The sequence below is a fragment of the Ursus arctos genome, unplaced genomic scaffold (assembly GCF_023065955.2).
Source record: "Ursus arctos isolate Adak ecotype North America unplaced genomic scaffold, UrsArc2.0 scaffold_13, whole genome shotgun sequence".
Lineage (NCBI taxonomy): Eukaryota > Metazoa > Chordata > Mammalia > Carnivora > Ursidae > Ursus > Ursus arctos.
In genome coordinates, this window is record NW_026622797.1 from 30,862,940 (window position 1) to 30,879,257 (window position 16,318).

The window sequence follows — 16,318 nt, forward strand, 5'->3', positions numbered from 1 at the left end:
TTTTCCTCCAGACACGGAGAAAGCCTTACATTTTTAGCCTGTGAGTTTCTCATCCTTAGGAATGATGTGACGTTTTGTATGAGAGAAAAAAAGGAAGAAGAAAGAGAGGGGGGTAGGGAGTTGCATCGGTGGTAAAAATGTGCTGAGCAAATCCTTTCTCTCTCAGCTGGCCTTTAAAGGAATGCTCATTATTTTGACCAAATCTATGTGGTCATGTTGCATTCTCCAGGAACAAATATAGTTCATGTAAAGGTCTGTTCAGAAGGACAGCTAGAAAGCCAATAGCAAGCAGCAATTAGAAATACATACAGACAACACCACGTTGAGTCCAATAGAATCAATTACCAAAACAAAACAAAACAAACCCCTCAGGAACAAAGAAAACGGACTCGTTCTTTTTTGACGAGATCAGGCACTTCCAGGGTGGTATGGCCATAGACGTCTGGACTTGTGCTTTTTTATACCATGCAAAGAAGTGAGTGTGAGAGATAATCCATATTATTAGATGAACAGGTATTTTTTTTCTTTGAATAGAAACTGATCCATTTTGAATATAAGAAACAAGTACATGAAGACAGGTACAACTGCAAATTTTTCTGGTTTAATTATCAGGAAACTAAACTATTATCATATTTGTAAAGGGGATTTTGAGGTTTCAATTTCTGAACCTAGAAATATTTCTCATTCCTGTTACATATTAAGGAGAAAGTGCATGATGAAAACTTACGTCTCTTTACTGTGGTAACAAAATACAATTAATTCTAAAGGATTCCCGTGTTTTTTAAACCTAGATAACTTGCCTTTACCAAGATCACCACACCTCAAACTCAACGGCACAATACCGTGATCTCCAGCTTTGTGTGGATACAATTCTTTTCTTGACCTGAATCCCTAAGTCCACAGTTGGGAGGTTAGATGCTGTATGCTTTTCTGAATACACAGCTTTAATGACTCTAGATTGAAGAGTCTCAGCATAAATAAACCTGTTTAGAGCTAATGATTTATAGAAATAACTGGATATACAACAGTGATGCTAGATGATATTTACTTTTGAATAGTGTGGTGCAGAAGTTTGAATTCTAGCCTGGTTCATATGTATAGTGCAAATCAGAAATAGTAGCTTATGTCTATAATGTTGTTAAAGTATTTAAACAAGGAGGCCAGCATACTGAGGTGTCTCTAATGCAGCAGTGAACCAAAATCTGAGCCAGAGTCAATGCACTTGGATCCAAAACAATGAAACTTCAGGACAACCAATCACAAAGAGTGAAGGAGGCTTTCCCAAATAAGGCAACCACTTAAGCAATAACCAATCGAATCATCTCTTTGCTTTGGTTTGGTGTCTTCTCTATAAAAATCCTGTGCCTCCCTCCTATGGGTGGGACTCTTCTAATCATCTTTGGCTTGGCACTGCCCAACTTGAATTAATGCATGCTCAAATAACCTTGAAATTTTTAATGTGCCTTGGTTTACTTTTTAACCATGAATAACCAATAAAGTTTTTCCTGAAATCAGAAATAGGAAAGTGATCGGAACAATTGTCCTAGAGTTGGTTTTTTGTTTGTTTGTTTGTTTGTTTTTTTGACTCCTGTTCTAAGAAATGTAAACCTGTCCCAAACCAGGGAAATGTAAGTGTAGTAGTTGTAGTGTTCGAGTCACGAGACGCCCCAAAACAGTTTGTTACTTTTGTTGTTGTTGTTGTTAACTCAAAGTCTGTGTCAGTCAAACCCTAATGACTTGCATGCACAAATGTTTTATTTCGGGCATTTAAATTTTTACACAAAGTTCACAGAGTGTCTAAATAAAGCTGTTTTTATATTGAATTTTCTAAACTGCCTTTACTTCAAAAAAATGCCTTCCTTCACCCCTTTCAAAATGAGAATATCCATTTCAATTCTCATTCTTACCAAAGTTTAGCAGATATCCAAAGGGGTTATTAAAATGCTTATGTAAACTGCCCCTGTAAGAAGCATATACACATGTCTGACTATATTTTTTTCTAATGTAAATATAGTCTTCAAAGAATTTTTATTGGGGGAATTGGCTCATTTCAGCTTCTTGGCATTGTGGTATTTCCCATGACCCTATCAATCTAGCCCAAAGAGACCACCTTTCTCCTGGCCAATTAATCACTCATCCAAGCTGTGTCATCTGCCATCAAAATCCCCAGATAAAATGGAAACTTGATTAATTGCACAGAGCATAATTAGTCATGAAATTCGTGATGATAACTCACATACTTATAAAGTCTAAGTCTAAGGAGTGGAACTTATAAAAAAGATCTTGACCCACTTGTTTTTAAAGAGGGCCAAGGCAGTTCAAAGAGCAGAAGAGGTAGAAAATATAAAAGGTGAAGGCAGGGTTTTGAAGCGGCCCAGAACCATACTTGAGGCTCAGTCTACCTTCACAGTTTCCACATACTAAGGAAAACAGAGCGAAATCTTTACTTCATTTCCCATTGTCAAAATAGGCAGAGTTCATTTAAGATCTGGACATTTACTCTTCTATGTTTTAAATCTAGAAATGAAATCCCTCCATCATGGCTACCAATTATGTCACAACCTGCAGTGTGACAAGTACAATAAGACATATTAGAAGGTATCAGTGTAGCGGCACCTGGGTGGCTCAGTACATTAAGCATCTGCCTTTGCCTCAGGTCATGATCCTGGGGTTCTGGGATGGAGCCCCGCATCAGCCTGGAAGCCGACACTGGGCTCCTGGCACAGCAGGAAGTCTGCTTCTGCCTCTTTCCCTGTTCCTCGCCTTTCCCTTCCCCCTTCCCCCTGCTCTGTTCTCTCTCTCTCAGATAAATAAATAAAAAATCTTTTTTTAAAAAGAAGGTTCGGTGTATAAAGGTACATGAAGATCTAAAAAATATACTTGTCATTTCTAATTAGTATTACAGTAGTCCAGATGTTAAACAAATGGACCTCACTGCTAATTATCATACTACCCAGTTAAAAGACAAGTGGTTAAACTATTTTTTTCACAAATACAGACATTTCAAATCGATGTAACTGCAAACAGAGGCATGAGTCAGTAGAAAGTGAACAAAAATTAGAAAATTGTCTTATATTAAAATTAGAGCAATTCCCAAAGCCTCCATTTACTTTATACTTAGAAACGATGAGCTTTGATCTTAGCTTCAGTGAAAAACCACCATTCCAGGTACTATTTCCCTTTTCTTTACAGTCTGAACTTTTTAAAACCAATGTCAGCAATTTCACATCCTCTCCTGCACCTGGAAAAGTGCTGTTTCAGACTTATAGGTTATCCTTCAATTCCCTATTCATTTCACTTCTTAGCTCTAAGTGGAAAGTGGAGGGAAATAGTCTCTCCTGAAAGACTACCTTTGGTATACCCTTTGTTTATCCTTATCATTATGGCCATAGAGTTTCCTGGATTTAAGTCCCCCCCAGATGTTAAAAATGTCAAGATCTTTAAACTACAGACTGTGCTCTTTGCACGATGAGAAGAGAAACCATACAAAAACTGTTTCCAAAGAAGCATTGACATCTGGTGGGCAGAATGTTGTGTAAGTTTCCAAACAGGAAGGCAAACTTTCCTTTCAGACAAGTTTGAATATCATGTGATTAACATAGCATTAAGATATGACAGGTTGTAAGAATGATTTTGACAAGTGATTTTAATTTTTAAAGATCAAATAAGAAATGGATATGAAAAGTATTATTAAAGGAGTCAGTGAAACATTAAAAAAAACAACAAAAAACCCACACCTTCTCTGAAAACAACACTGCCAAGTACATTTGTTTTAAGTTTCAGCTTTATTGAAGTATAATTGACAAAATGGTAAGATATTTAAACTGTACATCATACTGATTTGATGTATAGACATTGTGAAACGGCATCCCCACTTAGTTAACTAACACATCCATCACCTCGCGTTTTTTCCTCCCTCCCTCCCTCCCTTTCTTTTTTCTTTATTTTTCTTTTCTTTTTTCTTCTCTTCTCTTCTCTTTTCTTCCCTTCCCTTCCCTCCCTTCCCTTCCTTTTTTCCTTTTCTTTTCTCTTCTTTTCTTTTGATGAGAACATTTAAGTTTCACCCTCTTAGCAACTTTCAATTATATAGTATAGTATTATCAACTATAATCACCATGTTACACATCAGATCCTCAAACCTTATTTATCTTGTAGCTGAAAGACTGCTTGCACCCTTTTACCAACCATTCCATATTTCCCCCACCCCCAATCCCTGACAACCACTTTTCTACTGCCTGTTTCTATGAGTTTGGCCATATATATATATATATATATATATATATATATATATATATGGACAAATACTGTAATATATCACATATATTATATGTATGTGATAACATACAGTTATGTATATATATATAGACAAATATATATAAAGACAATATATATATATATAAAGACAAATACTGTGTTATCACATATATTATATATATATGTGATAACATACAGTTATGTATATATAATATATGTGATAACATACAGTTATGTGTATATATATATATACATACAGTTATATATATATATATACATACAGTTATATATATATACATAGTTATATATATATATAAAATATATGTGATAACATACAGTATTTGTCTTTCCTTGTCTGGCTCATTTCACTTAGCATAATGCCTTTAAGTTCCATCCATGCTGTCACAAATGTCAGGATTTCCTTCCTTCTCATGGCTGAATATTACATTGCATATAAATGCCACATCTTCTTTATCCATTCATCCATCTAGTGACACTTAGGTTGTTTCCATATCTTGGCTATGTGAATAATGTTGCAATGAACATGGAAGTGCACACATCTCTTCAATATCCTGTTTTCACTTCCTTTGGATATATACCCAGAGGTGGGATTACTGGATTTTTAATTTTTTGAGGACCCTCCATACTGTTTCCCATAGTGGTTGTACCAATTTATCATGCCATCAAGAGTATACAAGGGTTCCCTTTTCTCCACATCCTCACCACTTATCTTTTGTCTTCTTGATGATAATCCATTCTAATTGGTGTAAGTGATATTTCATTGTGGTTTTGATTTGCATTTCCCTGATGATTAGTGATGCTGGGCACGTTTTTATGTATGTGTTGACTATCTCTACTTCTTCTGTGGAAAAATGTCTATTCAGATTTTCCGCCTGTTTTTAATGAAACTTTTCTAAATATTCTAAAATTAGTACTCACTTATAAACTAAGTCCTAAATTATTGTTAATAAACGGTATGAATTTTGCCTAAGCTAATATCTTATTCTAGTAGCATAAATTATGCTGCCTAATACCACTGGATACTTTGCAGTATAAATAATTTCTGTTGGAGAATTATTCTACACATACTCCTACAGAGGCTTAAGTTGTATATAGACTCAACAAAAATGTATTTATTCACTCCTCGTTCATTAATTCCTTTATACCACATTTACATTACTCTGTGTCAAGTGCTCTACAAGGCACTGAGGGGGCAAAGAGAAAAGAAACAGTCCATGACTTCAATGAGTCCAGTGGGAAAGATAAACATATGAACAGAGAAAAACCATGTGCAAGAAGAAAATTCCACTGCAGCACCTCTTTTAATAAGGACTATGGTTTTCTTTTCAGCAGCTTCTTATCAGAGATCAAAGTAATAAAAACATAGGCATTTCAGGATGTCACAAGAGCAGGGTTTCTATGAAACCTCGATGCTGGGTACCAAATGTCACCACACCAGAATGAACAGGAGGCTTGAACTCTTTGATCTTGAAGCCTCTGTACAGGCAGTGATGGTAGGCAGACTATCTAGAAGGAATGGATATGCCCTTGACACCTGTTCTAGTCTTGGCAGAAAAGAATAACAGCGAGATATGTGCTCTTCTGCCCCCAGAAACTCTTGGAAAATATCTGATACTTCAACTGATGGGTCACTGTTAGCCTTAGTTTCACCAAAGGAGGGTAGGTCTAAATAAGAAAAGAAAACTGTGCGGCGTTGTTTCCTTAGGCCACCTTTACCCTCTATCGGTCTCATTAAATAGAGTAACTTATGAAGTTATAGAGTTAGATCAAAGGTCTACCACTCTCAAATTATCTTACCACATGGTTACTAAGGCTGGTATTTTAATGGACTCAAATCTTTCTATTAGACATAAAACCAAAGGTTTGAATGAAGATGCTTATTTGAGATAACACACATTACTGAAATTCATTCACATCCATGTAAAGTGGAATCCATCAACCACACTATAAAGGCTGGTATCAAATTCTCTTCTATTTACACAAGACGGGAGGGCTAGAAAGCAGTTGGAGAGAATGTGCCAAGAAAAGTTGAGAATGTGGAAGCTGAGGCCTGTGAAAATGGAACATGAATTTCATCAACTTCATAGTGTGGTTTGGGACTGACCATGCAGCTCTGAGTGTGCATTAAGTTAATGCTGTTTGTGCAAGCTGAGTATGTGTGTGGCTGGATCCTACCAGTTAACTAAGGATCACATCACGTTGCAGAAGTCAACCCTCTATCTGTAATTATAAAGATTTCATTTGCTTTTTTAAATAAAGGAGTGTGTTAACTCAAGATTATTCACAGACAAAGAATAATGTTTAAAGGTAGGTAGGGCCTTCAAAGAGGACCACTTGGGTTCAAATCCTGATCCTTCTCTTCCTAGGCTGTATGACTTTGAGAATGCAACCTGACCACTCTGTGCCCAGGTTCTCACCTGTAAAAATGAATGAGACAAACTGAGGGTTGCTGGAGGGGAGAGCAGTGGGGGGATGGGGTAAGTGGGTGATGGACATTAAGGAGGGCACATGATGTAATGAGCACTGGGTGTTATATAAGACTGATCAGTCAATGACCTCTACCTCTGAAACCAACAATGCATTATATATTAATTGAATTTAAATAAAAATAAGTAAATTTTTAAAAAATGAATGAGACTAATACCTAACTTAGAGGAGTGATGTGATGGTTAAAAGAGAGAATACAGAGGGGCTCTTAATATAAAGAAAGCTCTCAATTCATATCTGTTATAATTATTTTCTGTACAAGACTGAAAATGTCATCCAAAGTCACGGAATCGACTTACTTGAGACAAAACTAGGCATGTTCTGGTAAAAAGGAAGATTGGCCAACTTAGTAGGATAGTTAGACATTTACATTGTACCCTGAAAGCTATTCTAGAATATTTTGCACTTTTACAAGAGCCATGAAATATGATATTGGTATCAAACCCTAGGAATATCTGAAGAACATGCTAGCATCACAGGAATCTTCCTGAAGACTTCCAAAATGAGCTGCTCCAATATTTATATCAACTTGTCTAAATAGTAGAGGAGATGGAAGGTAGGTTGAGGTAAAGTCCAAAAGAAACTGTGGTTAGTAGAAATTTCTTTTATGTCTCCTTTACGAACACTCTGTGTTACATTGCAATATATAAATAGAGAAAGTTTTCACAAAAAGTTCCAAGACAGACGCTCCAGGAAATTTCACTTCGTTCATTCTGGGGTATCATCCACCAGCAACCTGGCATGGTTTTCCAGAGATTCGGTTACTCCAATTTGAGAAGCATGACAACAGGAAATATAAACAGAATTCCAATTAGCATACTGCCACTGAGATAGATTACACAAATTATTTAACACACAGTTATGAAATAGGAGGCCCAATGGGGATAAAGCTTGAATATTCTGGCTCTCTGACTATTCCCACGTGTATCAACAATTTGAAAAGATTTAAAAGGCGAGTAAGTGTACTTTTCACCTGCAGAATTTTATTTTTTAATGTGTTCAGAAGGTATATCTGATTCTCGACATAAATGAAAGCTATCATATTGATCCTCAATGAATGCCTCAGGCTGCCCGAATTACTCTTTTTAAAGTTTTCAGGGTTTTGTAGAAAGAACATTTTACAGTATATAGTTTTAAAATATATGATAATTTGTTTTTTCTCTTTTTTTTTTTTTTTTTAGTTGATCATGTTAGGCCATGGAAAGGACAGGGAGATATGGGACACACTTAAAAGAAATCAACAAACCCAGTTAAGTTTTGACCTTCTTTTACAAAGCAGGAAAAAAAAAAGCTGTAACTGGACAGTAATAGCTTTAAAAAGCTAAGTAACAAAGTACTGATCAAAAAAACAAAAAACAAAAAAACCAGTAACAAAGTACTGATTATAACAATTTCTATATTTCTCCAACTCTTTTGAAAGACCCTACTCATATTTCTCAATGAGAAGCATTACATATCTGCTCTGATCAGTTGGACCTTTCCTAACTCCTTGTGGAATTATGCAGGGTATGTGGTATCTCTTTGGGCACATAAAAGGTCTTGGATGATTTCCATCAGTACTTTCAAAATATGAAAATGGACTAGTTTAATTGCAGAGTTAATTCATGGATATCATTTTGGCAGGGGCACAAGGGTAAAAAATAATCTCTCTCCACGGAAACCAAATACAAGGAAGTTCTAATTGAATCATGTGTTCCATGGATATGAGCCACATTGTTTTGGTCATGGACATTTATTTTCCATCACCTTTTTAAAAATAAGGTATCACATTACGGTTAAATTCCAAAGGTGTTTCTTCCCCACAAATCAAAATTAAATAAAATTAATTTATCAAAATAACCATATGGATTTCTGGAACAACATGTTGAGTTAAATACACAGGTTTATCATTGCTTCAACCCAAAGCCCCTCTAAACTATCACTAAAGGACATAAACAAGCATAAAGTCATGAGGATAAAAATAAGAGAAGACTAAAATAGATGAGAGATGGTGCAGAACTGAACCATCCTTCCAATTGCTCAAACCCAAAACAGCACTATCCATGGGCCCACTGTTTTGCTTCTACTTATATCCCATCCATTGGGAAATCCTGTTGGATCTACCATCAAAATACATTCCGAATTTTGCCATTTTTCACCATTTTGACTGCTACCACCTTAGTCAAGGCCACCATCCTATCTTGCCTAGATTCCTGGAGTAATCTCTTCCCTGGCCTTCCCAACCCACTATGGCGCATTCTCAGCATAGCAGCCAGATTGCTTCTTTTAACAATGTCATGTCTTTGAACAACATCACTCGTGTTTGAACATTCCACTGTCCTCCTTCACTAAGAGGAGAAGCCCAGTTCTCACAATGGCCCACAATGCCTTACCTGGTCTGGACTCCCATTCCTGTCCTCCTCCTGACTTTATCTTACCACTCCTACCCTTGCTAACCCTCTTGGGCCACAAGGGCCTCCTGCCTCAAACATACTGTCTATACTCCTGCCTTGGGTTTCATGGGCTGCTCCTTCTGCCTGGGGTGCACTGCTCCCCAAAATTACACACCTCAAATGTGTGCTGTAACTTCACTTTCTCATTGATACTTTTTCCCACTCACCCAAAGTGCAATCCCAATCTTTATATATCTGATATCCATTAGTCTGCTTCATTTCTTTTCCATAGCATTTATCATTCTCTAACATACTATATAATTTTCTTATTATGCATAATATCTGTCTTACCAGTAGAAGGTAAACTCCTGAAAGCAGGAATTTTTGAACACTTTTCATCTCCACTGTATCACCTACATCTACAATATTTAACTCAACAGGTACCCATAATAACACTGCCAGGTAAAATGCAGGATGACCAGTTAACTTTGAATTTCAGATAAACAGCAGATAATGTTTTAGCACAGATACATCCTGTCTGCTGTTTAACTAGAATTCAAATTTAACTGGGTATCCTGTGATTTTATTTGCTAAATCTGGCCATCCTAACTTAAAAATGTTTGTCAAATGAATGAAGAACAATTTTGGAGACCGGAAAGCTGAGGGAATAATGGTAAATAACTCAGCAACTTACAGAAACTTAAATACTAAATGTCAACAGGGCTGGAGTAAAAGAGAACAGGAATGAGGAAGCCATGAGAGAGAGATGATCTGGGGCTCGGATTCCTGGAAACTATAAGGAATTAAAGGCGTTAAGTGCTCCCAAAGTGGGGGGTATAAAAATGCATGGGAGAGGACAGTGGGTGAACTAAAAACAGGAGGATTAGATTGAAGTCTTTAAAAGAAATAGACATTTAAAACCTCCCACATGCTGACCAGATAGATGACTGCCTGTTTTACTCAAGCACAGAACTAAACTTTTACCTTTCTGAGAAAATGAATCATAAAAGTACATCAGACAAAACAACTGAACAGGAATTTTGATAACACGTAAGAGAAATTCATTATAAAAACTCTTAGCGAACAACAATGGACAGGGATTTCCTTAGCCTGATAATGGATATCCACAAAAACCTACAGTAAGCATAATTCTTACTGATGGAATATTGAACGCTTAGCTGAGACTTCAGAAATAGAATGAAGGTATTTGAAAAAACCACATCTATTCACTATCCAGTAAAATAATGAAAGAAAAAAAAGTAAAACATATAAGAATTAGAATGCATGATTGTGAATGTAGAAAGTCTAAATGTTTATTGATAACTATCGATAGCATTAATAAGTCACTGGATATGAAAATCATTTGTATTTGCATAAGCTAGCAAAAACAGAAAATGCAGTTTTAAAAGAATGGTAACATAAGAGTATAAATTGACTATGTAGGGATAATATTTAACAAAAGATGTGTAAGACTTCTATATAATACTATAGAATATTGCTGAAATTTAAAAGATTTTAATGAATATTCATGAACTAGTAGACTCAATATTATAAAACTTTCAATATCCCTAAATTAATTTACAAGTTCAATAAAATCCAAATAAAATCAAAATAGGTATTTCAACAGAAATTGCAAATCTGGTACTAACATTTATATGAAAACACAAAGGGTCAAGAATCGTTTATTCTTGAAGGGAAATAAGGTTGGGGAACTCACATTGCCAGATGACAGACTGCCTGTGGGATTACAGTAAATAAGACAGTGTGGACACAAGAACAGACCAGCAGATCAAAAGACAGAAGCTAGAAACAGTCGGTCAAATATATGGTCTCTTGATTTATGACAAACAAAAATCAGTTCCATGTGAACAGTGACGTCTAAATATTGAAAGGCAAATCCATAAAGATTTAAGCAGGTAACATAAAAGAATATCTTCATGAATTAAGGAGGGATGGATTTCTTAAATAGGACCAAGGAAAGCCTTCACCAGTAAGGAAAACAATGAAAAACTAGATTTCATTAAAATTAAATGATTGTATTCATCAAAACAACACTATGACAGTGAAGAGTCACAGAGTGGGAGAAGATATTGGACATATATTTGATGAAGATCTCATGTCCAGAATAAAAAGAAACCTGAAAAATAAATAAATAAATAAACAAATAAATAAGCAAATTATCTTCACTAGACCAATTTTTCTCCATTAAAGAGCATAGCCAAATAGCTGGCTAATAAGCATTTGGGAAGGTATTCAAAATAACCTCCAGAGAGATGTCAGTGAAAGCAGTGAGTTTACTTCTCACTCATCAGAATGGGTAACATTTAAACAAACAAGCAAGCAAGCAAACCCGGCAATACCAAATGTTACTGAGGACCCGGAGCAATTGCAACTTCCCTTCGTTGCTGGTGGGAATGTAAATTAGGACAACCACTGTGGAAAAGAGCCCAAGAATATATGTATACCCTCGCAATTCCTGCTCAAAGCTATATACCAATGGAAATGAATATATATGTTCACTAAGAGACTTTTATAAGAATGCTCACAGTAACAGTATTTGTGATAGCCCCAAATTTGAAACAATCCAACTGTCCAGCAATAAATAGACTGAATAAATTGTAGTATATTGATCAAATTTTAAAAAAAAACTACTATACACATGAAAACATGGGTAAGGATCAGAAATATGACATGCAAAAAAATCCACAGACAAAGGATATATACTGTCTGATTCCATGTACCTAAAATTCAAAAACAGGCAAAGCTAATTTATAAAAATAGAAGTCAGAACAGAGGCTATCCTAGTCAAGTGGCTGATGCCTTTAGAGAGGTCAGAAGGTTTTGGGGGCTTTGCTAATATTCTTTTTCTTGATTTAAGTGATAGTTACATGCACATGTTTAGTTTGTAACAACTCATCAAGCTGTACACTCACAACCTGTGCATTTTTCTGTATGTTTATTATATTTAAGTAAACATTTTCCAAAATGAGGAAGTATTGCTGAATAAGAAAGAAAGAAGGAAAACCGCCCAGGACCTACCAGGAAGAGGAAGCAGTTAATGGAGGGATAAATGAAGGCTGAAATGAAACCTTCCCCTGAGGGCATTTGCTTATCTCAAGAACTTACAGGCAATGCGTTTTAACTTTAGATGCTTGCAAAATGGCGAGATAAGAGGTAGATCCTGGCGGTAATGCAGGACCTTTCAGGGCTGGGGCAAGAGAGAGAGTCTAGAAAATATTTATCTCCTGATAAGTATCAAGAAAACTTCTTAGTCTTTGTGTGAGTATTAGGGGGCAAGAGAGGTATTCAAAACTACAGGTTTAGGGTCCAAACTTTTTACCTGTGAGATCTAAGAAGCTGAAAATAATTAAGTGTTACTAAGTAAATAATGTCCCAGGATGCTTGGCTAAAGCAAACAATACCCTATCTGAAGGAATATACGCTCATTTCAGGTGTCCTAAAATTATGCAGATAAAGTTCCGTGGAAGGACTGGTGTTACCCCTGGGCTTCTGTCTGCATGAAGCTGGTGTCCTCTTGTGCTATTTGTACAAATAAACCTGTGGCAGGATCTGTGGGGGAAAAAAAAAGGAGAAGGAAAGTAAAAAAAGAAAATTTGTCTAAAATGTATAGGTAAATTCCACATATTGATATATAAATCTTCAGCTGATGTAGGTGGCAAGAGTTGCAGGCTATGTTTTTTAATAATATGTGGGAAACTGGTTTCTTTTTAGAGCTAGAAAATGAAAAGGATGAGTCAAAAACATAGGAGATTGATACATCTCACAACTGAAAACCTCTGAGTATCTATTCTACTTATTAGGTACATGGAGCTTGGAAGACCTCGATATGCTAGAGTTGGAAAAACCAATATCTGGCAAGCTTATTAGGAAAATGATCATCCAATAAAAGGTACAACCATATATTCTTGGTTCTCATACACATCTTTATAGAACATACTCTTTATAAGGCCTTTTAAACCTAATACACCATTATGAATGGATTTGTTATCTCTAGGTAACACAGAAAGCCACTCCACAGCTTTTATTCCCCCTTCCTGTACGAATAGGCTTGCAATATCTGAGCTAATAGAAAGTGACCAAAAAAAAAGTACCAGTAAAGTTGCTTAGATGCTAGGAGTAAACACACATAAACTGTTCTCCATTCAGCATGAATGACCATAAATACACACAGCGCACTACAGAAAGCTAAAAGTATGCATTAAAAGATAGCAGGACTCTTGAAAAGTCCAAACAGCTGTGAAGTACACTTAGCCACTGTGTCAAGGCTATTTTATACCATGAGGTTTTTCTTGGTTTTGCTCCACTGCTAATAATTCAAGACTATTTGCCTGATACTAATAATTTGCATTGTCTTAGGATCAAGCTATGTTACTATTATTTAACTGTGCTAATAGTAACATTACTCTAAATAAAATAATGACTACTTTTTATTTTCCCAAGTTTGAAAATATTTAGGGGAATTGTTCAACTCAAGAATATTATAGTTTTCTACTTAAACTCAAAATTATTCCTAAAAAATCTAATTCCTTTTGTTCTTGATTTTTAAAAGTCTTTTCAATGTTTTCAACTCTATACCAAAGGATTCTGTACATAGCAAAAAAAAAATGATATTTAAAACAAAAGTAATAAGTTAACTAAATAAATTTCCCTTGAAATCTTAATTCTTAAAAATTAAAGCTGAAAGTTCATTAGAAAATTAGTTTTGAGAACTGTCAAACCCAAATCAATTTTAAGATAATGTGAATAATCTGAATTCAAACTTCATCTGCTTTAATACTGGATTAAGATTATTAGATCTAAAAATCAGGTGGTGTTTCTCACCCATTGCTTTACAAATAAATGTTAACTTCATAATTGTAGGACTGGATAAATAATGGATAACTCTGTTCTTAGGAATTACTCCAGTGGGACCTGGGGGAGCACCCACACTTTCATATAGACAAGTCAGAGAGAGAGAGAGAGAGAGAGAGAGAGAGAGAGAATGCACACACTACCAGGTACATGGATTTAACATACAATGAATATTGTATGCATATATCTTCTATTTGCTCTCTGATTGGGCCATCTCTCCAACATCCCTCAGCAATGCACAACCTATGGCATCACCGTTCAGCCCTGCAGCATATCCCCAGTAGGTTTTATGGAATCTTGCCTTATACAAGCCTGGCTAACCTCCAGCCAAAGATCCAAGGTGAATCCTCACACAGATTGGCTTGCAAATTCCAGCTGCTTCCGGCAGCCCCAAATTCCAATCTCTGCCCCCCAAACTCAGCAAGACTCTGTATCTGCTTGGGCTCCCTATCCTGTGATATGTCAAGAATTTGTCCCAAGCCCCAAACTGGGGAAATAATAGGGCTCATCTTATGTCTTTCCTTTATCTCAGCCTGTTCTTCAATGCTTAGAAACAAACACTTGTCTCGTGTACTTACCTCTGTGTTAGAGTTGTTTTTAGTAAGAGGGCAATCCACTACCAGCTGCTCTGTCATGGCTGGAAGTGACAGTCTCCTATGTTTAACTATTGATTTTATTAATAGTTATAGGATTAATGTTTTTTGTATCTTCTTGAATCAATTGTGGTTTTCCAGGAATTTGTCCATTTCATATAACTTTCCATATTTCCCGGCAAAAATTTGCTTATAATACCTTCTTGTTTTCGTTTCAATGTGTGCAGCATCCATTCATTCCCAGTAGTATTTTTTTGTGACTTCTCTCTGTTTCTTAATCAATTTCATCAGAGGTTTGTCAAATTTATTAGTCTTTTCACTGAACTGATCTTTTTTTTTTGCTGTGTCAGTCCTCCATATGGAATGTTTCTCTGCTTTGTTATTATTTTCTGCTCTTATCTTTATTGGGTCTTTCCTAAACCTTTCTTTAGGCTAATTTTTTTGTTCTGCAAGACAATGTATAATTGATGAGCAGTTCAGAGTGTCATTTCTTTGGTAGTATGGGATTGACTCTTCATGTGAAAAGTCATATTGGGTATGACCCATGAGGGCAGAAACAGTATTTGTTTATCTTTCTATTTCCAGTGCCTAATGAATAGGCCCTTAAATAATGTTTGCTTTTTAAAGATCTGGAAAACTACATCTTAATATGATTAATCCTTGAGAAAATACAAAACACTTGTACTATGTTAAAAAATTCACTCACAATATAGTCTTTAAGAAATCACTGAAGTTGTTCAAAGCCATGTTATGAAATAGAACATGGCATCAATTTTGGCCAACCCTTAGATCACAGTATTGTCTATGTCAATGGATAGAAGCAACAGTATTGAATTTGTTTACGATGTCTCCAATTTTCTCTGAAATACCTCTTGAGTTCTTAAAAGGTAAAGCAGTTAAATAGTGTGTTTTTAATATATTATTTCTTCTAGCCTTCCTTCTGATTTCACTTAGAACTTTGGGCAATATCTGACAAATTGGTATCCACAAGTAATTTTAAATAACATGAAGAAATCAGTTTATCTTACAAATACGTCTTTATATAACCCGTTGTCACACTCCTTTATTAACTGTTACTAACAATTAGATTTTAGTTTTTACAACAAGACTCCTATAAACTCACCCTCAGTGTTACATGCATCTGGTTTGTGTCAACCTTACATCAAGCATAACATAAAAATATAACATCTGACACATAATTCATTTTTTAAACACTGTAAGGGGAGAAGATGGAAAACATAGTCCACAGGCCCCAGGATTCAAATATCTTCTCTTGCCAAACTCATTTCCAAGTCTGTCTTTTCTTTAGCTGTTAATGAATTCTCAGATATCCATGTATAGACAGAAGGACTCATACAGGGCATTCAAAGTTCTGAATGCTTTGAAAACTATAAAGATCTCAGAAGCAAAGATACTGTTCTTTTTTTTCCTATTCAACATGAAAACTAGTATGTGAGTATTTAGACTTCCATTTTACCTTCTATTTACATTGTCACTAGAATAATATTAAAATCAGTCTGCATTAATGAAACAAAATCTTTGATTTTGTGACAGGCATTGTATAGACACGCTTCTTTAAGCATCCAGAATGATGCCTGCTGGCAGAGCCGAAGCATTCTAGGGTCCAGGTACATTTGCACAGATTATCCACAAAGAATATAATAGAATATACAATTTTGATCAAATACTTTATATGATTGAAGATGCCTGATTTCAAAC

The 16,318-nt window shown here is 35.6% G+C and overlaps 1 long non-coding RNA gene across 5 annotated transcripts in view; it reads right to left on the bottom strand.

Annotated features, from left to right (window-relative positions):
• LOC113259452 (uncharacterized) overlaps positions 1–16,318 on the bottom strand; it is a 351,228-nt gene that overhangs the window by 222,127 nt on the left and 112,783 nt on the right. The window contains exon 4 of one of the 5 annotated variants that reach the window (XR_008958944.1): positions 12,635–12,704. The exons of the other annotated variants lie outside the window; for them this stretch is intronic. This is a non-coding gene — a long non-coding RNA (uncharacterized LOC113259452). The remainder of the gene's footprint in view (positions 1–12,634; positions 12,705–16,318) is intronic. 5 annotated transcript variants of the gene reach the window in all.